The 24,688-nt window shown below is 42.9% G+C and overlaps 1 protein-coding gene across 2 annotated transcripts in view; it reads right to left on the bottom strand.

Moving 5' to 3' along the window:
- The window catches only part of SLCO4A1 (solute carrier organic anion transporter family member 4A1), a 948,198-nt gene extending 924,206 nt beyond the window's left edge, over positions 1-23,992 (bottom strand). For both annotated transcript variants that reach the window (XM_069650753.1, XM_069650755.1), the window contains exon 1: positions 23,773-23,992. The gene's annotated coding sequence lies outside the window, so the exon portion shown is untranslated. The remainder of the gene's footprint in view (positions 1-23,772) is intronic.
- Between the last annotated feature and the right edge of the window lie 696 nt (positions 23,993-24,688).

Below are 24,688 nucleotides of genomic sequence, written 5' to 3'. Positions count from 1 at the left end.
TTTTGAGTCCAAGTGTGGTGTCCCCAAGCCTCGGCACAATCACCTTTACTCTTTACCTTTGTCCACTGATGGAAGTCCTCTAACAGGTCGTAGTGACTTTCTTTAACTATACCGTTGACACGCAAATATTGGTGGAACTTAAAGAGAATGATACCATCCTGTCAAGTAAGGTTAAAGATTGCCTGTTAACAGTCAAGACATGGATGGTCATGTAATCTCTGAAGATAAACTTTGATACAAATGACATTTTATTTATTAGGGGTGTAATAAATGACACCCCTAATATTTGGACACCAGCTTGTTGGACTGATACCTTTGGCCAGTGCCCCAATCCTAAACCTCAAGTTAAAAACCTTGGCATCCTGATTGATAGTAAGCTTTCTCTGAATTCCCAAGTGTCATCAGAAATCAAGTCTTGTTATTTTATCACTAAGAAAATCAAAAGACTACTTCCCTATCTATCCTTTCCACACCAGGCATTGTTTTTTGATTCATTAGTTTCCTTACAGTTAGATTTTATTAAAACAATATATCGTGGTTTGTCTAACTACATGACTGACAGGCTTGAAAGAGTCAGGAACACAGCTGCAAGGCTCCTAATGAAAACAAGGAGCACATTTCTCCAGCCCTGCGCTAATTGCACTTGCTGCCTGTAAAGAAACGAATTGCATTTAAAAGCCTCTGCATTATTTAAAGGAATCTGCAACACCATATGTGAAATCCTCCCTTTTCAAAGCTTATCTCATCTGCATCTGCGCATTCCACTATACAAAGAGCAAATAAAAGATTGATTGCCCCAAAATCCAAAAATGAAATATAGGTGGTTGCTCTTTTCATGTACAAGCAATCAGATGCAGGGACATCTCCTCTATCTCACTCTCTACCTGTGGTGTTCCCCAGGGGTCTAATCTTTCTCCCTGACTTTTCAACCAATACCTGGCACCCCTTGACCATTGCATAGCTGCTCTCTGCTCCAACTTCCAGTGCTATGCGGATGACCCTCAGCTCACTTTCAGTCTCCCCTCAGCCACCTCTTCTACCTCTCTCATCCTAGACAGTCTGTCCGCAATCCAGGAGTGGTGTGCCACCAATGATCTGTGCCTTAATGCCAGTAAGACAGAGATCCTCCTCATTGGCTCAACTGCACCTTCCTTTCCTGTCACTCTCTGGCCGCCCACTCTGGGCCCTCTTCCTGCTCCCATATGTGAGGTTAAGAACCGTGGGTCATTTTCGACTGCACACTCTCCTTCTCTCCTCACATCTCTGATGTCTCTAAGAAGTCAAACAACCAGCTGCACCTCCTCAGAGGTATTCTTCCTTTCCTCACTTTCCCCCAGAAGCTCAGTGTCTCCAGAGCTCTGGTTATCTCTAGGCTGGACTACTGCAACAGCCTCTTTCTAAATCTACCTGCCTCTTCTCTCAGTCCTCCACAACTCATCCAGAACAGGACTACAAGACTTGTCCTTGGCCTCAAGCCTAGGGATCCTATCTCTCCAGCCTTGAAATCTCTCCATTGGCTCCTAGTGGCTGCAAGGATCAAGTTCAATACCCCCTGCATTGTCCACAAGGCCTTCTGGGGCCTGGGAATGCAATACTTCCAACTCTCTCTAAGGAAATACCTTCGCTCCTCCACCTCCAACTCCTTGAGGGTCAGTCGCTTCTCCAAGCAAAGAGTTGGGGGAAAATCTCTTTCTTCAGCTGGCGCCTCGCTCTGGAACAGCCTCCCTGCATCTCTGAAACTTGAGCAGAACCATCTCCAGTTCCGGAATCACCTTAAAGCCTTACTCTTTGCTTCTGTCTTCTCTCTTTCTCTCCCCTGCTGATCTCCTGTCTGATACTGCACTCTTCACCTGGCTACCTTATGAACTCGGGCCTAGGTACCTGCCCATCCAGTTGCACACCCTTACTGCCTCCTGGCATCCCCCGCACTTGTGGTCTGTATCTGTAACCCTGCAGTCCCCTTTCCTGCACTTGTTAGACACCTGTTGTCTGTACTTCTAACACTTGCACTTGCCACCTGTTGGCTGCACTACTTGTGTTGATTCCATGTCCTGCACTTGCCCATCCTTCCATGCCCCCCCAGTACTTCTCCCCTCCCCACTCCCATGAACCTGTGCAATCTCAATGTCACTAGGCCTAGGAAGATCGTTGTTTTTGTCCTCTCTCTGTTTCCCCTCCCTAGCCCCGTTGTGCTTTGAAACACTTGTGTATAGGCGCGTTATAAATGCCATATCGTATCATATCATAACACACTACCTCCTGATTTCTGTAGAAAATCTAATCTCCTGTCCTTTTTGAAGAAACCACACATTTTCCTTTTCAACTTACAATAAGCCTATGGCTCCTAGAAACTCTGTCATGATTTACCAGCATGCAAGATTAACACATCTTAAAACGTCAAGAGCTGAGATAACCCTGGGTGAGTGTTGCGCTCTACAAAACCCACACCCTAATATAACATTCTCAACACGAGCTTGCAACTAATATGATCTACTCGCTTAAGTAGCTTGGCTGTACAAAAAGGAGGTCAGCAATGGGCTGATGGATAGCAAGATCCTAGGGATCGAAAAACATTTTGTAAGGATTCTTTCAAAGGAATAAGCCAGGAATCTCCAAACTTTACTGTAATGAGACCTACTTGTGATCAATGAAAATGATCAGGCGCTGCACACTGAAAAAAGCCACACATTTTTCCCCTTAGGCGGTGAAAGGGTCAGTGAAGGGATTTGTATTATCCGTATGACCTACTACTTTAAAATTTCTAAGAACCAGACATTTAATATTTTGATATTTTTAGCTTTTCTTGGGTCATATAAGGGCATATGTTTTAAATTAACCTTTGGCAGAAACAACTTGGGTCATTCACAATTTAGTCAAACAATTAACTAACAATACACATCTATTCCAAAGAGTGATGGGGCAATGCACTAAATGGAAGAAAATGTAATTGGTTACAGTTTGTGAACAAGCAGAACATTGATTTATCATAATTTATATGTAGCTACTTCTTAATTTTCACAATATTCGGTTTTATGATTATGCATTTCTTGTATGTATTGCTTGCTTTCTTAGCCGTGTCCTTTTAAAGCGGTGTATCATGTTTTCTCACCTATCACACAGTGTGCCCATTTTTCTATCTCAAAGGTGCATGCACCTTGCTATATTTTCAGAGTGCAGCTGTGCCACTGCTGCTTGCATGCCCCTTTTTTCCTTTTATCTCGGTTATCCAAGTCCATTTGTCCTCTCCTATACTTGTCCAGGCACATAACATTATCTGTAGTGTCTTTATCCATGCCTCCTGAGCTGTCTCCGGACTGATTTTCCCCCTGCTGCCGGGTAAGGCCAAAGAGACCATAAAGAGATGACCTTTGTATTGGAAGTTATTTCGTGCAATGCATTATTAGTAAACAAATAAGCATGACTCCATGTGCCTTTCTTGATCAATCCCATTTAAACTTCCTGTAGGTCTGTCAGAAGAGCGACTCTGTATAAGGCGACAGAAGAGGATCTCACAGCAGCCGTTGAGCTATTAGTAGATCACAAGCTATCTGCGGGAGACTGCTCATGTAGGCATTACCTGTGAAGTCCTAGACATTAAGTCCTAGTCACTGTTTTAAAATCGACTTTCTTTTTGGGAGCTAGATGCATGGCCCTGGGGAGGTAGAGAAGAAACTTTAAATGTGGGAACAATTTGAGTGAGGGCCAGATAATTTCCTAATAAAGGCACTTGTATTCAATAAAGGAAGGTCCACATTTAGTCCCCTGCCCTGTCCCCGGATTGTTTCCTTTTGGGTACTGCAAAAAGGTGCTCAGTTCCCTGATTGATGCACACAATAGCACTATTAAAGCAGCAATACTTCAGTATAGACTTCTCAGAGATCACACAAACATGCTATGATTTCCAGAGAGTGGTGGCAGAAGAAAATAGATTGTTAGGACATGTTCTCTTTGAGAAAGAATAGAAGAGAAGCATGGTCTCCATCTAAATCCCTGACCCATCTTCATGCTGACGGACATGTGTCTTTGTGTAGGCCTGAGCCAACAAGGAAAAGTTGTCCCCTCTCCCATTTAGCTAATTCTTTATAGCCCGCCTAAATTTAATGGGGGCATAAACTTGTTCCTTCCTTGTCTTGTACTGAATCAACACTGGATGTTAGACAAGGGGACTGCTGGGGAGCTCTTCTCATGACTCTGCAAGTGGTTGTGGTCTATATCCTTTTCTACAGTTCATGCATATGCCACTATTTATTCAGGCTCTGTATTTGTTGGAAAGAAAAAGGACCCTATGCAACCAACTCTAATGAAAAAACAATTTATGTGGTAAAAAGAACCAAATTATATAATACAAGTGTGTAGTGAACAATTTACAGTGACACATATATACAAGGTAAAACAAAAGTAAAGCAAAATATAGCCATGTTGCACTTTAAATCCTTAGTGCTAAACAGTCGATGTGCTAAGGAAAGAATAAGCATAAATCGGGCCTAAATATTTCCTGCAACATATTTTGTTTGACATACAGTTGAACAGAACAATTATTGGACATGTATGAAATATCACATGAGTTCTGAGGCTAGGTTTCCTCGAGATTTAGTTGTTTGAGCAAAGTGTTCTTAATAGTTCTCACAACTTCAGTGCTCAGGGTTGACTTTTTAGGGTCTGGATCTTTGGACTTAAGGGATATCTCTGTATTAAGCCAACGTGTTCATAAAACATTCATTTAACACACTAGTGGCTGAAGAGAAAAGGTACATATTCTGTCCTCGGTCTTCATCTGTGTGTTGTTAAGTGGGTGCACGTTTCGTGCTTTAAAGTACTTGCCCAGTATAAGGCACCTTCTTCAGGGCGTCCAAATGGTAGACCCTGTGTCGAGATCAGAAACAAAGAGAAATGTGGGGTTACCCCAGGTTTATGTAGCTGATAGTGCAGCTTATGCTCATGGCGTTGTCGGTATCATGATCCCAAGTCTCTTTGGGGAATCCAGGGAGGGTCGGGCACTCACAAAGGTACTGCAAAAAGGTGCTTAGTTCCCTATCGATGCACACAATAGCACTATTAAAGCAGCAATACTTCAGTTTATAGACTTCTCAGAGATCACACCAACATGCTATGATTTCCAGAGAGTGGTGGCAGAAGAAAATAGATTGTTAGGGCATGTTCTCTTTGAGAAAGAATAGAAGAGAAGCATGGTCTCCATCTAAATCCCTGACCCATCTTCATGCTGACAGACATGTGTCTTTGTGTAGGCCTGAGACAAAAGGCTGGGGGAGGGAGTAATTCTAATGTAATTGGCACGGTGGCTTCACTCTTTACCTTTGTAGTTTGCAGTCTTGCCTGCAGTTGACACGTCCACCCCTCTCCTAATCACAATTATTTCCAGATAGATTTTTTCAAGCCATTGAGGAGGACCCCCTACAAAGAGCCCCAGAAATGCTGGCAGATTTCACAAAACCTGGGCTCAAGACAGAGGGATCTAATGTGTACTCTCCTTCACCCAGCTGTCTCTGGTCACTCCTCCCTTGACATTTAAGAGAGCTCACTGGTACAGTTCATCATGTCCTGAAGTGTAGGCCAAGGCACCAAAACTGTGGCTTTGGGTGCAGGGAAGCATAGGATATCTCGTAGTGTTCTCCATGGTGCAGCGCCGTGCCGCTGTGTGTTCCTTGAGCAAAATGCTGGTTCTGTGGTTGTCTGTATCTGTAGATTTAGACTATCGAGGTCTGGAGAAAGGTCTTTCTCAGTACTGGCTCACAAACTATGCAGCTCCCTACCGACGACAGATAACACAGTCTTCCAGAAGCAGGCAAAATTCCACTTGTTCTCTTAGTCATGCACGTCTGGTCACTTCAGGTCACATTCCCTATTTGCTTTAGCGCAAAGTAGTTATTCCCGGTGGCAAAAGTCTGTGCTCTAGAAATTCATAATAAAAACATAACATGATTAAGAAATAAGATCCTCAATTGATGAAACTGCTTTCTACATACAATACTCTGTGAAACTTTTATTTTTCGTTTAGATGCCTTGGGGTGTGCTGCATAGCTACTCACCCAAGGGGTTGCTGACTATCACTTCCTGGCAGATGGGTTTCTGGAACCGACCTGCTTAAGACTATGTAAGGGCCAAACCTGTTTCCTTGATTTGATTTTGATTTTGAAAGATTTGAAGAGACACATGTGGTCTTGAAGCTATCAGACCAAAATATGGAGTTAGCCATCTAAGTATCATCTCTGTAAGATCAATACTTTTGATTCTCCGCATGATGACCTTACAGATAGAATGCTAAACCGGTGCAGGGAAGCCACAGGTAGTCTGGTCACAGGTAGTCTGGCCACTACTACTTTAGCAGTGGCCAGATTATTGATTATTGTATTTGATTTGAGCATCTCTGAAAGGTTCAACAGACTCCACTGGGATTCATGTAAGATGGCCTTTGCGTTATCTCAGTGGGCATTCATCAGCAACGGTTCCATTGAATCTAGTGATGAGTGAGGACTATCACTTGTCATGTCCATGGTGCCTTCAATATGTGTGAGTGTAGCCAGACCTTATTTGCGCTGCTTCATCAGGTACCCTGTTGTGATGGCTCAACTCAATCATATCTGGGAAGGCAAGTATAACAGCAACCAGTAGGACAAACACTGGGCTCTTAAATGTCAAGGAGGCTACATTTCACTTTTCATTCAGAAATAGAACTAAAACAAATCTGAGAGTCCTAAAGGATGTAGTTAATTTGCCCTGCCCATTATCCCCTTCAGACTTAAATGTGAAGGTTGAATTCGATTTTGCATAGGAAGTTGGGAGACTGTTACCAATATGGAGTCTTTAACATTTAATATAATGTTATTCTGAATTCCAATGATCTTATTTTTGAGTGACAGAAGTAACATTATGAATTACAGAAATTCTGGATGAAAAGCTTGCACTAGCTTACACACTTGACCACAGTTTTATGTGGTGGTGGTAATTATGGTACTGGGCCTTAAGAGTAGTTATTTTGTGCATAAAACAATTCTTACACATGGCAGGATAATAGATGCTTTACAACACTTTTTGAAGAAATTGATTTTCTAACTTACTTGTTGCAAAATCTCTAGTGAAAAGGCACCATTAAAAAGCTGTTCATTGCACATGGGCTCACCACAGCACGTTTCTGAAGATACCATTTCCAAAAGGAGCTGCCATATTTAAATACACATTAATAAAAATAATAATGCAGGCCTCTCGGCTTTGTATTTTCTCGATTAATTTCTTAGCACCTCAGTGGCCAAATAAGTAAAAAAGATATATTTCACCTGTGTTTATTTAGTTACCAGTAGGGACCCAGAAAAGATTTTGAAATGGGAGTATTTTACTCCCCATTTTTGTTAAATTGGGCGTAAAATGATTCCTTGCCAGGTACAAAAGTTATTCTGATTCCTAATGGAGGAATTGTAGGCAATAGAATGTACACTTGAGCTCTACATCAGATATATTTTTGCAAGTCATATTTGTACGCACATATTTATTTATTTATTTACTGCATTTATATGGTGCTTTTATCCAAAGCGACTCACAAATTAATAGCTGTATATTAGAAGAATGATAGAAAAATGAATCACTGAAGGAGTACAAAACATTATTCAGGGAAGAAAAGATGAAGGAGATGGATTTGTAAGCATTTTTTAAATTGTAAAAGATTAGAACAAGAACGGATTAACAGAGGTAAATTTGGGAGCAAGTAATTGAAAAGAACGAAAACAAGAAGCAGTGCCAAGAGGCGAGGGAACAGAAAGAAGAAACTGAGAGGTAGAACGAAGATTATGTGACGGATGCTGAAGTGAAATCAGAGCACATAAATGAGGATGATCTAGCGCATGAATAGATTTGAAGAACAAAATGAAATTCACAGTGCTGCTCAACCGGTAGTAACTTAAGGCGAGCCAAAAAGAGAGAAATGTGGGAAGACGGAGTGGGAAGCAAAAGAATGCGGACTGCAGAATGAGGGAGCAACCGTAATGGAAGAAGAACAAACTTAGGAAGATCAAGATAAAGTGAGCAACAATATTACGTAGAGCTGAGATAAACCCAAAGTTTGGAGTAACATTTTTGCAAAGGCAAAAAGCGAGCAGGGGATGAATTTTCTTAATGTTAAATCAATTAAAAATACAAGAACAATCAACAGGAGAAATGTGAGTCTGAAAAGAAAAGGAAGGGCCAAATAAGTTGCCAAGATTATGTGCCTGAGATGATAAAGGAAGAAACAGAGGAGGGAATAAAATCAACGGGGGAGGAGAGATTTTAGAAGAAGATGGAACAAAAGAAGATTTTAGTTTTCTTAGTGTTTAAACAAAGAAAATGAGAAGACATCCAAGAAGAAATGGCCACAAGACAGGAAGATAAGCAAGAGTGAATAAAATCATTGAAAGAAGGAAAAGACAGAAAGATCTGAGTGTCATCAGCATACAAGTGCACCAGAAAACCAAAGTCTGTGATAAGAGAAGACAGAGAAGAGGTATAATGCGTGAATAGAGACGAACCCAGGACAGACACTCTGAGGGACAAGTGGCAGAGATAAAAAAAGCAAGAAATAAGATCCTTCCAGGAGACAGAAAAGTAACAATTTGCAAGATAAGAAGGAAACCATTTTAAAACAGAACCTGGAACCCCAATGGAGGAGAGAGTCAAAAGTGAAGCAGAGTGATCCACAGTGTCAAAAGAGGCACTGAGGTCAAGCAGAATCAAAATGGAAAAAGGTTTACGGTGACGAGCATGAAGAATGTGATCAGATACAGAAAGAACAGAATTCAGATTGAGTAGAAGGGTGAAGATTATGTGTGTTAAGAAAAGAGGAAAAGTGAGTATGCACAAGATGCTACAGTAGTTTCAAAAGCAAAGAAATAGGCTGGAAATTTGATGGGTCAGAAGGAGAGCAAGATGGTTTTTTAAGAAGTCGAATGACAATTGCCATTTTAAAAGATGAAGGAAACACACCAGAGGCCAGAGATAGATTAAAGAAGTAGGGTGAGAACTGGGGCAATCGCAGAAAAGATTGGTTTCACCAAAGTCGCAGGAAGAGGTTCAGAAGGAGTGGCCGTAGGGTGTGATCGAGAAATGATAGCAGTGACATCAGCCTCAGTAATGTGTTAAAGGTGCTAATTCAGCGCCAGACAGGGGGACACACCTATTAACTGCGAGAATAAAGAAGGGGGACGGTGGGTGCAGCTACACAGAAAGTGACACAGACATTCTAAGCCACAGGCATTCCGTGCAAAGGCCTTCACCGGGAACGGTAGAGGGTAATGATGCATTGGGTGTACACACAGTCCAAGATACTGTGCTATGATTTGCTAAAGAAGGGGAAGGATAAAAATAGCCCCATCATAAACACATGTAGTGGGAAATCCCTCGGGGCGGGCTGGAACTGAGAAACCTCGATCTGAAACATGTGGCCAATACGACAGGCCGCTGCAAAGGGGTGTGTGACTCAACCTGCTTATTATGAGAAAGCCAACATAACTAAAACTGTGTGATGTAATTACAGGGTGGTCAGCCAAACTAGCATCCCTACATGGCAACAAGGAGGGTGGCTCTGTACCAGTATGCTGATCACATGACTGCCGATGCCCACTGGCAGGCGGCTGTGGGAACGGAACACTGGATGGAGTGGTGTTCCTGGGAGGACCAATCAGACGGTAAGTTCTTGAGCTCTGACAAGGTAACCAGCCGCTAAAGTATCTACTACAGAGTTTGCAATGGTCATTATTCAATAGGTATCATGTGAATGTCCACTTTCCCACCAGCTGCAGGGTGTCTTGTGTTCTGTTCTCAATGGTGATCAATGGCAGTGTATTAAAGTTCTGGCGGTTAGCACAAATGTTACTTCAGTAATAACAAGTTGTTCCGGCATGGGGTGTGAATAAATGTGATACCTCATAGGGAGGCATTGTAATGAGAAACTGTTGAACTGTTTGCTTCAATTACGCTTCACTAATCAACAGAACCTTCGAGGAGGCAATGTCTACGAACCAATAGAATCCCTGTAAAACTTAGGAGGCTCTGCAGACACCGAGTTCACAAACATCTGCCAGTTCCCGAGCACCGCCCTGCGCTCAGTGGAAGGGTGAGCCTGTGGTGGAGGCTCATTACCAAAGGGACTCGAGAGTATCCAGGATGTGAATACAACCATGCAAGAAAACACAATAGTGTGGGGTGCATTTACAGGCCCTAAGCAGAAATCCCTGTCACCTGAAAAGCTGCATTAAACATTGCCACCAAAAATGGCTGTGCTTTTCTTTCCCTGGCACATGTGTGGCAAGCAGTTAAACATTTCCCCAAAAACGTCCCTGCGTTTGTGTCTCTTTCATCTGAATAACCAGAAATTATGCACTACATCCCAAGACGGCCTTGTCTCATTGATAATTCACAGGAGGGGAAAGGATTTCAACATTGCAACCCGACACAGCTTTTGTTTCCCGTTTCATGTGAACAGCAGCACTCTAAACATTGCAAATCAAAAACGGCTTGGTTTTGACCTACGGAACATCATTTCAAACGTTAGATAAAATACGGCTTCCACACGTGTGAAAGAAAAAAAGGGACAATTACTTCTAAAAATCACCCTGAAAGGACAGCTCTGCTCGCACAGAAATGTTAGTGAAATATGTTGCGGGTGGGGTGTTGACTAAAGCCATGTACATTGTATGTTGTCCCACATGACTTCCAACACCTTAGAAGAGGCTCAGAGGACTGGAAAAAATGTTTTTTTTGTCTCTGGAAGGAAACTTCTCAATAGAAAGCCTAGCCTCCCACTGGAAGTCGCACCTGTAAGTGAACTATTCCGCAATGACATCTGATGTGGCTTAGGACGTTATAATTCCCTGCTTTGCCAGACTGGAAGGCAGTACTAGCAGGGAGGGCGAAGAAAGCAAGTGTGGCTAGAGCTTGACCAAGAAGTGTGAGCTCCTTCTGCACCCACAACCAAGGACAAACTGACAAACTTCAAAGGGCGTAACAACATTCTTTTGTTGCAAGCTGAGCCAGGGGGAGACAGTTGGCTTTGGGGGATAATGCACCACCCTCCCATATCTGACAGATCCTCCAGATTGACATTAAAAGATTGAATCATTTTAGGCATTTTTCCCGGCACTCAGAATAAGAAATCATTTTGTTTTATGCTATTTTTCCATGTGATTTCCACGGGGTTCTTAAGAGACCCTGTGCATGTTGCTAGGACTTTGTGGACTGAAATGGCCACTAAAGACTCGTTTCAGGCTGATTTAAAATGGGACAAATGTGGAAAGGTGGGAAATAAGATTATTAACATGCTTAATCATTTGCAGAGTTATAACTGGTATGCATTTCTTGAAAAGAACAAAAAAGCGCCAAAGGGCCATACTACCTTGCACAGAGTTGGCGATCGCCTTGCCTAATTCCCTATTACCCACGGAAACTGCATATCTATTTCTTATGGCGGTGGCTAGTATAAGTTTGAAGTTATGATACATAACTCAGTTTTGCTATAAAGATGGCCTGAGAAACAAAGAACTGTAATAAATAACAAACAGACAGATGGTGCTCCCTCCCCTGAACCAATGATTCCAGGGGCTGGAGAGAGGAATGGTAGGCTGTCCTATCCCAGGGTAGGAGTAATTATAGAGTACTCCCCCTAGATTGTAAAATGAATGATGTCATTTGGGCTATATAAGGGGAGACTGTACTAGACACACAGACACACATACAAGAATGCAGGGAGACAGGAGAAAGAGGATGGAGGGAAAGCTGAACCTTACCATCTTGAAGAGTGCAGAGATCAGACCCTTGACTAGCTGTCCAGGGTGCCATAAGATACAGCTAGCTGTCCAGAATCCCATCCAGGAGAGTGCAGTGACCAGACCCCTTGCCTAGCTGTCCAGAGGGTCCTGAGATCCAGCTGACTTTGCAGAATCCCAAACCAAGGCTTACTTTGTAAGTAGCAAATAACCCCAGCCCCAAATTGCATACCCCTCTCCTTTTGTAACATTGCATCCCATTGAAACCCCATTGAAAATCCCATTGAAAGTCCCAAATTGCCAGTATAATTCATTCACCTTTCCATAGTAGAATCTGTATTGGCCTGTGTGCGTTAGCGTATTCCTTTGATTAATCCCTCAGTTGTCTGTATAAATCCATAGAATTATTTTGAAGTAAATCAATGAATTCCCCATTGAAATTCATGGTACGAGTTGGTTAAAATTTGAAATTAACCCCCTTGTGCCTAGTGTCTTTCTTTAATAACTATAGTTATTAAAGTATAGCCTCAACAGATATAGGCCCTCGTTACGACCCTTGCGGAAAGGGGTTTACGCCGGCGTAAACCATGGCGTACCTTTCCGCCTGAGTACGAGTTCCCGTAGCGCCATGGTGATTTTTACGCCTGCTTTTTGCAGGCGGAAAAATCCATGGCGCTACGGGACTTGTTGTTAATTACGCCACCGTAATTTACGGTGGCGTAATTAACGCCTTCCCCACTCCCATTATACCCTATGGGGCAAAAATGGGAATGGGGAAGGGTAAATGGGGATTGGGGACTTACCGCCCTGCCAAGGTCGGAATGGGGCGGTAAGTCCGCCAACCACCATGGCGGAGTTGGCAGCTTAGCGCCATGGACCATGGTGCAAATTGCACCATGGTTCTCCGCCAGGGTCGTAATGAGGGCCATAGTCTCTGTGTAACTGAAAATCGAATTTGCCCATGTATTGTGTTCATTACCCCATGAACTCCTAACTTGCATCTGTCTTATTGAAAACCCCAAACCGTGGTCCCATTGAGAGCAATCCCTTTTGCCTAGAATCCTATCTTCTATGTGCCCCTGTCCTTGTCTTTGAAAACTGATTTCCAGTGTAAAACAAATTTCCATTTGCCGTTTGTATTTTGTTTCCATTTGCATTTGCTTTATCCCCAAAAAAATCGATTTCCTTACCTCATTTCCACATTGTTCTGTGTACTGATTAGTAGTCTCTAAGCTTCCCTATCTCAAGTGTAACAACACGAATTTCTTTTATTCTGTCCCCTAGCAGTTTTGAGTAGCCGTGCCGAGTAATAATTCAAATCCGATTCTGCCGTTTTGCTCCAAAAATGAGTTTCCTTTTCTTTTCTGACTTCCCATTTTGGGGTGGTGGGCTTTATTTGAAATCCGATTTTATCCTTAAACCTTGCCACTGCCTTACATTCAAAGGAATTAAGTTAGCTGATTTTTGGGGGTGAGAATTGCAGGGGTGAGTGCTAAACCTTGATGCTATCACTTGATTGAAAACTGTTTCTTTTTCCTGTTTTGACATTAAAGATCTGTGTAAACTGTGATAGGATTTCTGAACCAATTGTTCTGTTGGAATCATTACATTGGCATTGCCACAACATTGGTGGCTGTTGTAAAATTGTTGATTTTTAATTTTTAATTAAATAATAAATTAATAAATATCTTATGGATACACACCGGCCTGGTTCCTAGTCCATTGTGATATGGGGTGTTTGTGAAGGTTGGGTGCGAGACGGGTTGGAAGCCTACTCAAAACGAATCTGTGGTTTATTAAAAATAAAAAGCACTTTATTGTACGCCGCATTCCTTGTCGGGGAAGGAGTTCCAGGCTGGAGTGTGCCTTGTTATAAACTGTGACAATAGTGCAGGGAGGGGGAGGGATAGATTATTTTTATGATGTATAGGACGCATCCTCTGAGAAGGGAGGTTGATCGGTTGTAGAAGTGATGATATTAGAGTGTACAACCCGAAAGGGAATGGGCTCTGGTGTGTGTATGCCTACGGTAGAGCAGGAGAGGTGCATAGCGTGTGGCGAACTCTGTTAGACAAAAGTGGCGCATAGTGCAGGCGATTGTATAGTTGCGTCATTGGGGGTATGAATTGTGTGGGAGTATTTTTGTTGTTGTACAGAGGGACACACGTTATTACTTGTTAAGAAAAGGCTAGGGATCTACTTCCGTATGCCAACCGATAAATAAGGGGAAGGTATTAATTCAAGCAGATCCCCAAAATACTTGGTTCTGTTGGACAAGTTTACTTACAATGAACATCTCTGGGGGGTTGTGCTCAGGAATAAAAACGCGAAGCCTCCTGGATCATCTCCTGGTAAAGGACAGGAACCTAGGCAGACTCCAAGATCAATCATGGATAGCTTCCAGCATCCCTCTATTTACCTCTCCTGGTAATAGATACCCAACCTCTGTTTCTTTTCCTGATTTTCCTATTAATCTCTCTGTCTATCAGGCAATGTTGGTTCTCCAGCAATTTGTCAGCAGTTATCACTCGGATCCGTTCAGACAACTCTCCCCATTTCCCATTGTGCATCTCCTTTTAAACCCATAATCACACCCCAAAATATCTAAATTATTAGCTGCCAGCTTATTGTCTCACGATTTGGATTGGACCTCTAGTGTCCACCCCATTGCACTGATTGGTTCCTTTAGTTACTAGGCTCCAATTCTGGTAAATATAACTCCACCCATCTGCATTAGCATTTCTGAACACTACAGTTATGAACTTCAAAAATCTACAACTTGACAACTTTTTCCAATTTACAAATAAGAGTCACAAACCCTATATTTGTGAATGTGTCTGATCATGCCAGTCGTAACGCACTATGTCTCATTTCGGCATGCGGTTGCAGGGGTGAATGGCGGATATATTTTTATTTCTTCATAAAGTATAAATGTATCATCAACCCAAGATTTTACAGGTGGATATCTAATTTAATAAGATACCACCTTCCTGACTCTCCACTTCGTAGCTTGTTCTGAGACGCTAGAATCACATTTCAGTTTCTAACTCTGGGTCCCACGGTCGAATGTTACATCACTGGATAGGTCTTTTCATACGCTTTTCCAAAATATTTGAACCATTTCGGTAGGAATTATGGTGCACGAGATAATCAACCATTATGATTTTCCCATAGCATCCATGGTAATCTCAAGTCATATGCATAATTATTACTTCAATTACACATCACATTTCCTTTTTCCACTTAGATGTAGGTCAAGCCATCTGTTTCTTTGTTAACACTGCCTGCTACAAAGTCATTTAAATGTTTTTTTCCTAGAACTAATAGACCAATTATTCCCTTATCTTTGAGGGCAGAGACGAAAGCTCCACCTCCTGTCATCATGTGGTGGTCTTCTGTTGCATGTCAACTGTCTGTCTGCATAGGGAGGCACCACGAATGTAGTTGAATTTTGGGGGATTATTCAGAGTTCACATCTATAAACTGGGTCATTGTTTATTCAGTGCTGTTATTCCATCCCCCCAATAAACTTTGGTAAGGCACAGGTGGCGTCCCATTCCCTGGCTGGCAGAAGCTTCAAAGAGATTTTCCAGATAGGGGGAAGGCAGGCTTGGCAAATATAAGGACATGGGGAACTGTTCTTGAATCTCATGAGTAAAGGTCTTCTGTTCTGTCCAGCTTTGAGCTTAATTCCTAGGAACAGCAAAATACATGATGCTTTTACTTTCTGCATTTTTTACATTAAATATGCTTTACATCTCGCAGTAAATACAGGCCATCTCTTCGTTTTCCCTTGTGCTGCTTGTGTCAGTATTTTTCCATAGGTTAAAATGTCACCACCTTCATGCAAGTGTGCCCTCTAATTACTCCTGTCAATGGAGTTTCCTATTTAAAATGTTCATTGCTTCAGGGGGGCGCTGTTGCGCACATGGAAGATGGCCGCCTAGTGTGAGAGCTCCAGCTCGGACACAATCCTTTTTTCCAAAAAATCCTGTCAGGAGCGTCCCAGACTCTACTGGAAGCTACATTTGGGTGGCGGAGGATCCAGCACACATACTAAAAAAAGAAACGGTGAAAAACCGGGACCGAGGTGCGGAGATATCCTGCTCGGCAGTTCCGGCGGCTGGCGGGGGCCTGCGAGGCCATCAGTGGGCTCCAGGGACGTCTGACGACAAGCCGAGGTGGGGGAGGGGCACCGTGTGCCTCGCAATATCCTGGACACGAAGAAGAAGGAGTCGAGCGATCGCCCGCCCAGGGACGACTGCGGCGCTGCCTGCGACCGCTCCCCGAGTCCCGTGGAAGGAGACTGGGTGCCACCATCACCGATGGGTCCTGGGAGAGATACTGTGAGCTCACTAAGAGGGTGTCCATGAATGCAGGTCTCCGGCTGATCCAATTTAAAGTGTTGAATAAGCTACACTACACACCTCAAAAAATTGCAAAATTCACACGAAACGACCCAGGCAGATGTCAGAAATGCGGGGCCGACCAGGCTGACTCATTCCACATGTTTTGGAGCTGCCCACACATAAAGGTATTCTGGGGGGAAGTGGCAACAATTCTAGAAGAGGTAACACAGATACCGGCAAATCTCACACCATTAAAATACCTATTTGGGGATATAGGAAAGAGATCTGAGGTGACCAGAAGGCTCTTTAACATCGCGTGTGCGATAGCCAAAAAGTGTATCCTGCAAAAATGGAAAAGTGCACAGGCACCACAGGTGAATCATTTTCTCAAGGAACTTATGTACGTAAATGAATGTGAGGAGTATTATGTGATGACGCCACCAAGCCCATTCAAACCAAAAGACATCTGGGCCACGTTCAGGGTATACCTAAGTGAAATGGACTCAGCTAACAGTAGCCCGGCAAGGCCTAATAATATTTCTGTTCTGTAAATACCACATGTTGTGTTGAAAAGCTGTATCGATTGTACATGATATACGCGAGTTTGAATTGTCATGTTGCTGCACTGTTATGTACCACAACTGTTAAATAAAGTTTAAAAAAAAAAAACAAAAAAAAAATGTTCTTTGCTTCCAGGCTGCAGAATGCACACATTTCCATGGTGGCTCTCTGTGTTAGCAAAGCTGCACTTTAGGCCAAAATATGTTTACTATCCCCTTCTTGTACCTACTTTCCTATGTACATATGCATTTACTTCCCTATGTAACTAGGTTCTCTCAAGTATCCTTGAAATGTTCTGTAACCAAGTTCGTAAATATCCTTGTAATGCCTGCGCCCAGTTACCTGAGGGTTGTGGTTTGCGCCATATCAAATAAACAAACAAACTATAGTGGGGATTTTGCACAGGTAAAACATCTCTGCAACATAACATACCACGGTATACTATATATGTACATAACATGTTATGAATGCAATGCATGCCATTAACTTTTCTCCATGTTTCCTTTGCCAACTGAGCATTTGACAACACCTCTAGATACATCACAGTATATGAGACTCTAGGTCATCGGAAAGATAAACAATGGGGACTTCAGGGGTTTACTTCCTTAACACTAAGTACACATTACCATTATCTGACAGCCTAGTCACGGTTACTTCTGTCATTATCCCAGAACACCCAAAAGGGAAGACTTAATTGCCTCTCTCTCGTAGAGGGTGGGTTCATTTAAAACTTTGCTGAGTGGAGAAACTGGCTCACTTCAAGGACATGCTTCATCCAACCATTTGGTGAATAATTCGATTACCATGTAACAATGCCCGAGAAAGTTCCTTAATGGAAAATGGTTGCTATTTGGTTGCTTTTCTTTCTGACTTTTCCTGATCAGCTCTCTCTTTGATACATTACCATAGGGAACACCTGCACCTCTACTACCACAATCAGAGACCCTCCTATTAACCTCTTGACAATTGCATGTCTGTTTGTTTATATCCTACTCATGCTGACCTAGCCTCTCTCACTTCTTTGCCCTCTTCCTTTACCTCCACAGACCACGGTCTGGTTGCTCTGGGAATGGGCACAATACACAACTATTCCGACAAGCCCCTTCACTGAAAGACCCCTATGGTCAGAATGGGTGCATTACGAAAGCGTATTAACATAACATATACATTCACCACAGGTAAACAACCTTCACAAAATAGATGCACCCACTTGCCCCTGACATATTACATTTAGATGTGCACTCTCAGACAAGGATTCAGAACTTCAAAGTCATCCCAATGGAAGCTATGCACTATTCATAACACCTTTGACTCTTACATATGAAGCATCTTTTTAGAACAGATAATACTAAATTCTTCTGTGTTGATAATACATCAAAAGAAAAAACAGATGCAGTAGCCCCATATTTCCTATCGTATTTTTGTTCACACATCATAAGTTTGGATCATGAGCAACATCCTGTTTGACTTTTCAATTGCCCCGGAAAGAACAAAGAGCAACATACTCATCCAAATTGGGAAGAGAGATATAAGCACGACGTTACGTAACAATCATTCTTTGATGATGAAACTGGATGATATGGTATTGTTTACATTTGTTAATGAATTAGCAGTAGCTGCGAAAATCAATTACAACTGTCCGAATGAGATATGTTGTTTCGCTAACACGTTTTAGTGTCATACGCACTACTTGAGATCTGGGATGGCTTAAAAGGGAGTCTTTACCCTGAACTAATTCACACGGCCAACTTTTCATATTGAGGATTTAATCATTCCATGTTACAGCCAATGTCAAAATATGTTGATTTATTTCTGAGATCTTTTGTTGAGAAACTATAATTTTATAGGAAGGGTACATCCCATGATTAATATAGCAGAAAGACTACACAGAGTTTGAGATGTAGGGCCTCACTACGGACATGCCGATAATGATAAAACTGCCGGCATTTTACAAATACTGTCTGTTTTAGCACCAATCACATTACAGCCTATGAGAGTATTTCCTGTTTGCGGTATTCCAAGTGAAAACCACTGGTGGTAAATACAGCTTGATTACAAGATGGAAAATCACTGTTTAATACTGAAAATGATTAACCTGCTTGTGGACACCAAAAGAGTGTGAAACAGTGGACACACGTGATGCCCACCTTATCGCTACCTTTCCGATATAATGAACTGAAGGGTTAATATTTACCTTATCTGCCCTGCACTGCGAGTAATTAGCTCTTCAAATATGGAATTGGTAGAGTTTAGCTGTGAGCTGTCCACTGAAAGTTTGGCTTGCACATGTGCTAAATTTTGCTCAACCAGATCCCCTTCCTTGATCCCAACTTATATACAAGATACAAGGAAACAAGATTATGATGTTCCCAGTCCATCATGGGGGGAGGGTATTCTTGTAAGGTGGAGGTTGTTTCGAACCTGAGGCTTTCTGAAAACATAAAGTTAACCTTTGACACCTTCCCCTTTTGTCCCTTTTTAAGGAAAACATATCAAAGCGTGCAATGGCAACAGCTTCAGGTTTAGAGGCTAATGGGGCATAAGAGGTTGACACAGGTTTTCCTGTCAAAATGAATCCTGAAGCCCTCAGTGAGGTTTCTTGTGCATCATGGTTATGGCTCACAGAGGTATTTCAATCAAAATCGTTCAGGGTCCTGGAGGTGTGCTGATCCACAGCTGACCAACTGTCCATATTGTCATGGAATATGAGAGGTTTTAGGTTACCTATCGGATATTTATTTTTCTGAACTTTATATTAAATTATGTCATTGCTTCTCGGTAGACTTAAATAATGACATTTACATTGACTGACTCATCATAATTAATGATCCCGCGGTTGGTGCAAAAACGTGATTGTCAAAAAGATGGCCTGATGACTGCGGTAAAGAATTTCTTGTCTTATTCCAAAAAAGCGAACTTTGTCCTCTGAGCCAATCTCTCCTTAGTGGTGCTTTCGTCTACTACTAATTGCCATGAGGTGTTGCTTATAATTAACCCATATGATTGCCTCCCGGTACTAACTACTACAAAATCATTTAGTCACATTCTAAAAGCTTACTTGAAAATTGGAGAGTCCTACTCTGGTGCACCCACCTTCGCCGTAGGTGACATTAATGTCACATGCCCCTCCATAGCTCCTTTGGATGAAGTATGCCATCAGATGAAAACAATCAAATGAATGAGCCCCACTTACCGCAGCTGTTAAAGAATCACAAAGCAAGGTTCGGCAGGATAATTTGGAAAGCCAACATTCAAGAAAGTTAAACGGGAGGTTTGAAGACTCTTTCCCCAGGCGTGCAGCCAGCTCTGCCTCAGTCATAAACGACATTATTTACCCAGCTGCACACTGTCCAATTATTGCGCCTTTTAAAGTGATTGCTAGATCTGAAAGTGACCACTTCCCTTTAACCTGTAAATGGGAGTGCACAACAACTATTTCGGTACAAAGCAGTGCCTCTACTGACATGTATTTCAATACTGGGCTTAACTGAATTGAATGGATGATCAATCTTGAGGAAGATTGAGCTCTGGCATTATTATATTAACTTGGTTAGTACGTTTATATATATGCCCAGGTGAATTTGACTAATCAGGACCCATTTTTCAGCTCCTTTGAGACTGTGGTAGGGTTGGTAGGCTAGGCAGCAACTTGAACACGAGAAGCTGCATACATTCTTTACACATTTCTAAAAGAAAATGCTCTTTTGATCTAGGCCATAAAAACATCCATGTATTAGAATAGTGGTGATTTCCCATCGCAAGCTCACTTCCTTTCTATTACTAATATTAGCCAAGTTCGAAATTACTTCTTGTCAAGGCGACTGTCAATTCTGGAGGAAAATTAACATGACAAATAAAGGGCCCAACTGCCTTGGTCAACCCAATCTTGAGTTGAATATGGAAAGAGGTTCCCAATTTGGCAGTTATGCATAGTTGCCATTGTTCGGCCTGCACTCAGGATATTACTGAAATAATTGTTGCTTTAAAACCACCAAGTGCCCCAGGCCCTGATGGAATATGCAAATTACCAATCGAAAGGGACCCTATTAGTTGGGTTTGAATTAATTGTAGACTCCTTTTTTTGCAAGCTTGTCCTTAAAGGGAGTTAGTTACACCACAGCTTGGACCCAGATAAATGATGCCTTTTTTAAGAAGAGTGTAAGGTATCCCCGGCCAATTACAGGATGACAGAAGCACTCTATGTCTTCGCTAACATTTTCCCCCAGATTCTTCGTAAAAGAACTTGTTATTTGGGAAGAGACAAAGGGAATTATACCTCCTTTTAACAGGTTCCTGGTTTAGTAGGTTTACCTCAGTTAACTGTCTGTTTCTTCTAATGTTGCGAAGCTGCAGTGAGGTAGTGGAAGGTCTCCATTTAGGTAGTCTACCTAGACCTACCTGAAGCTTTTGACACTGTCAACAGGCCATGTACTGTGGTGGGCAATTGATGGGCAATATTTATTGCAATAATGCAAAAATGTTGAAGTATGCCATCAAACACTGCCACTGCCCAGATCTGTCTCAGCCCATTATCCATGCAGGCACAATAAAATGAACACATTCAACAGGGTAAAAATAACACATGTCATTCCAGTTTTTAAAGATGGGCACAGTCTGACATGAACATTACTATTATTTAATGCTAGGAAGAGGTTTACTACACGTTAGAAAAATAATAAGGAAGGTCAGAATTAGAACAGGCGCGCACAGGTCTTCTACTAGGGGTTACGTGGATACAGTGCTCATAATGTAGCACATGTCAAAGAACACAACCATGAATATCATGTGATCAGTTGGTTATTCACTGTGCAGGTACTATCAACCCGTAGAGAAGATCTTGAGGAGATATTACCTTTGAAAATCACAATTTGGATACACAAACTAGTTTCTGCAACACATAATATTAGCGAATCAATACGTTATAGAGTATACTCACAAATGCGTAATGAATCCGTTCACCATAAGCTAAATCCATCAACAATGCATGTAGGTATTTATATATATAGTGACCTGCCAGCAATGGCAAGAAAGGCCAGCATATGTACAACAAAGGAGAAGAATATCAATTGTACAGTAATACAGTAACTCACATGGAATAGGTGTAAGGTGCACACTCACTGCTTCATGCCAGGAAGAGATGAGTCCCACTCTCCTTCCCAAAGTGACCCCTAATCTAGCAGTAATGGTACTTTATATGTGAAAATGTGTGCCTAACTGGCAGTAGACATGTGCTGTGTTGATCAAAAATGACTTGCCCTAAATCTGATCTCTGTACTTTTCATCAGCCTGCCAAGTCCTAAACTTCTCTGATCCTAGAAATCTGTGCTATGTCTTACAGACAGGGTGGCATCCTCTGACTCTCCTTCACTGCCTCTCGCGCAGTTTTACTTTTGATTTTGGTAGGGGTGGAAACTTCAGTAATAAAAAGCATTAGCAGTTAGCTGTAAAGATGAGATGGCGTGGGGCACACACATACCCCGATTCTCTTGTGCTGGGAAGGACCTTGAAATGACGAGGAGCACGCAGAAGGTGGATTTGCATTTTCAATATTGGTCAAGGGGTTTTCTGTAAGCCTCGGATTTACATAGTAAGGGCATGGCAGGAGTTTCATCCACACGCCACTGGGTGCAGACTTCATGAAGGGGTTTTCTGTAAGCCTCGGATTTACATAGTAAGGGCATGGCAGGAGTTTCATCCACACGCCACTGGGTGCAGACTTCATGAAGGGGTTTTCTGTAAGCCTCGGATTTACATAGTAAGGGCATGGCAGGAGTTTCATCCACACGCCACTGGGTGCAGACTTCATGAAGGGGTTTTCTGTAAGCCTCGGATTTACATAGTAAGGGCATGGCAGGAGTTTCATCCACACGCCACTGGGTGCAGACTTCATGAAGGGGTTTTCTGTAAGCCTCGGATTTACATAGTAAGGGCATGGCAGGAGTTTCATCCACACCCCACTGGGTGCAGACTTCATGAAGGGGTTTTCTGTAAGCCTCGGATTTACATAGTAAGGGCATGGCAGGAGTTTCATCCACACGCCACTGGGTGCAGACTTCATGAAGGGGTTTTCTGTAAGCCTCGGATTTACATAGTAAGGGCATGGCAGGAGTTTCATCCACACGCCACTGGGTGCAGACTTCATGAAGGGGTTTTCTGTAAGCCTCGGATTTACATAGTAAGGGCATGGCAGGAGTTTCATCCACACGCCACTGGGTGCAGACTTCATTATGTCATCATATCATTTATTTAGATTGTTCCTTTACCAAATTATACATTAATATTTCTTAAGATTCAGCACACAAAAAAAACAACCAACAAGGAAGGAAAATGCAAGCTGTGTAGAAATAAAATAAAGTGCACAAACAATGAGCAAGGGTGCAAGGAAAATATAGGGGCATGACGTGCATACCTATATCTGCTGCAGCGCAGGGTTACCACTATTCAGCCACCACTGCAAATCCATGCATGCGTGGCATTGGGCCCCACACGCCTGGTGGGAATTTCAGGGCCACGCACTAAAGTATATAGCCCTCGCCCATCATTTTGTGTTACGCCATTGAAAATATGAACAAGAGCCATAAAGCATGGTACATGAGGGTGATGCAACCACGCATGGCTACTCCCAGCACGAGGATGTTACTAGGCAAGAGACTGAAAGGCAAACTGTCCCACCCCAGGACAGTATATAGTAGCATATAGACACTGCATATATGGTAATAAAGTAGTACGGCGAGTGATGAGCTGAAGCCTCCACGCCTGTGGGCTCCCTGATGGAGGAGGGTGTGTCAAGAAGGGCGGGCTCCTCCATGTGATACAATGCTGGATGCGGCCGTGGCATGCTGCGGGGAGGGGATATCATTCATATCGCCCACCCTATGCGCTCAACGCCGCTCAAGGCGCGGTTACTAATGCCTGTTTTACTATGTATACAGGAGAAGAATAGAGATCTGAGCATAATGTGGTGTTCACATGCCTCCACCACCACCCCTCCTCTCTCCAGTTAAGGTGTAATTCCCTACACCTTGTTAGCCCCTCCCGGTAACGGAGCCACATCCTTGTCCATTTGGATGGTGCCCCTCGCAACATCCATCTGGACTACTCCCTGAAACCCTTACCTGCTCGCAGTCTCCTCTCTCCTCCACACTTCGCCTTTGGCTCGTCCACATCAGCCGCCCATTCACCGCCTCGCTAAGCCCCGCCTCCCCAGTTTTTTTCAGACATCCCCGTCAACCAATCACCGCGCCGTGCGGGCTGTGGTCTTATCTCGCTGCCAGCCAAATGGACGGCAGAGAGCATCAGTTCCAACGGCTGCAGGTGGCGGTTACATTGTTCTGTGCGCGGCAGCGCGAGACGACGTAAGAGCGCAAAATAGAGGCTCGCGCCGCTGCGAGGACACCCCCTTCCTGTCTCACACGCCTTCCTCATCGGTTCTGATCATTTCACATGAACCAGCAAACAAACAAAAAGTGGGGAACGAAATAGAGGACGCTGAAGAGAACCCGACGTCTGCCGAGAAATTCAATGCGAAGTGCGTCACTACAGCGATTTGGGAGCAGAAGTACAGTCATTTAAGGACACGGCATGAAGTCCAGATTGCCACAAAATTCCACCTGTCTGTACCACATCAATGAACCCCTCAGCATTGTCCCCGAAGGGAGGAGGGAGAGAAACACTGCACCAGGACAAGGAAGAGAAGACCCGAGAGTAATGTGATTACCAGTAATTAATCTTGGCATTACCTCCTTATCTCTCTTCCTCACCCCAGTCATAATTGCATGAGGACAGACAGCGCAGTTGTAGTGTCTACCGTGCAGGCCGACACTAACGCAGAACAGGTAGGGAAAAGGATGACCATCACTCGGGCCGGGGCAGGGTGTAAACAAAAAATGTATTGCAACAACATGGTTTCCCACGTAACCTGGGGTCACGCATGCTACTCGTGAAGCTTGTCTTGCGACATTAGATCCTCTCCCCAAAATAAATAGTGTCTCACCCCATCTGTTCCATCCACCTCTTGGGGCGTCTTATTAC

This window comes from Ambystoma mexicanum, chromosome 3p (assembly GCF_040938575.1).
Source record: "Ambystoma mexicanum isolate Mex_15411 chromosome 3p, UKY_AmexF1_1, whole genome shotgun sequence".
Taxonomy (NCBI): Eukaryota; Metazoa; Chordata; class Amphibia; order Caudata; family Ambystomatidae; genus Ambystoma; species Ambystoma mexicanum.
This window is presented reverse-complemented; position numbering and strand designations above follow the sequence as displayed.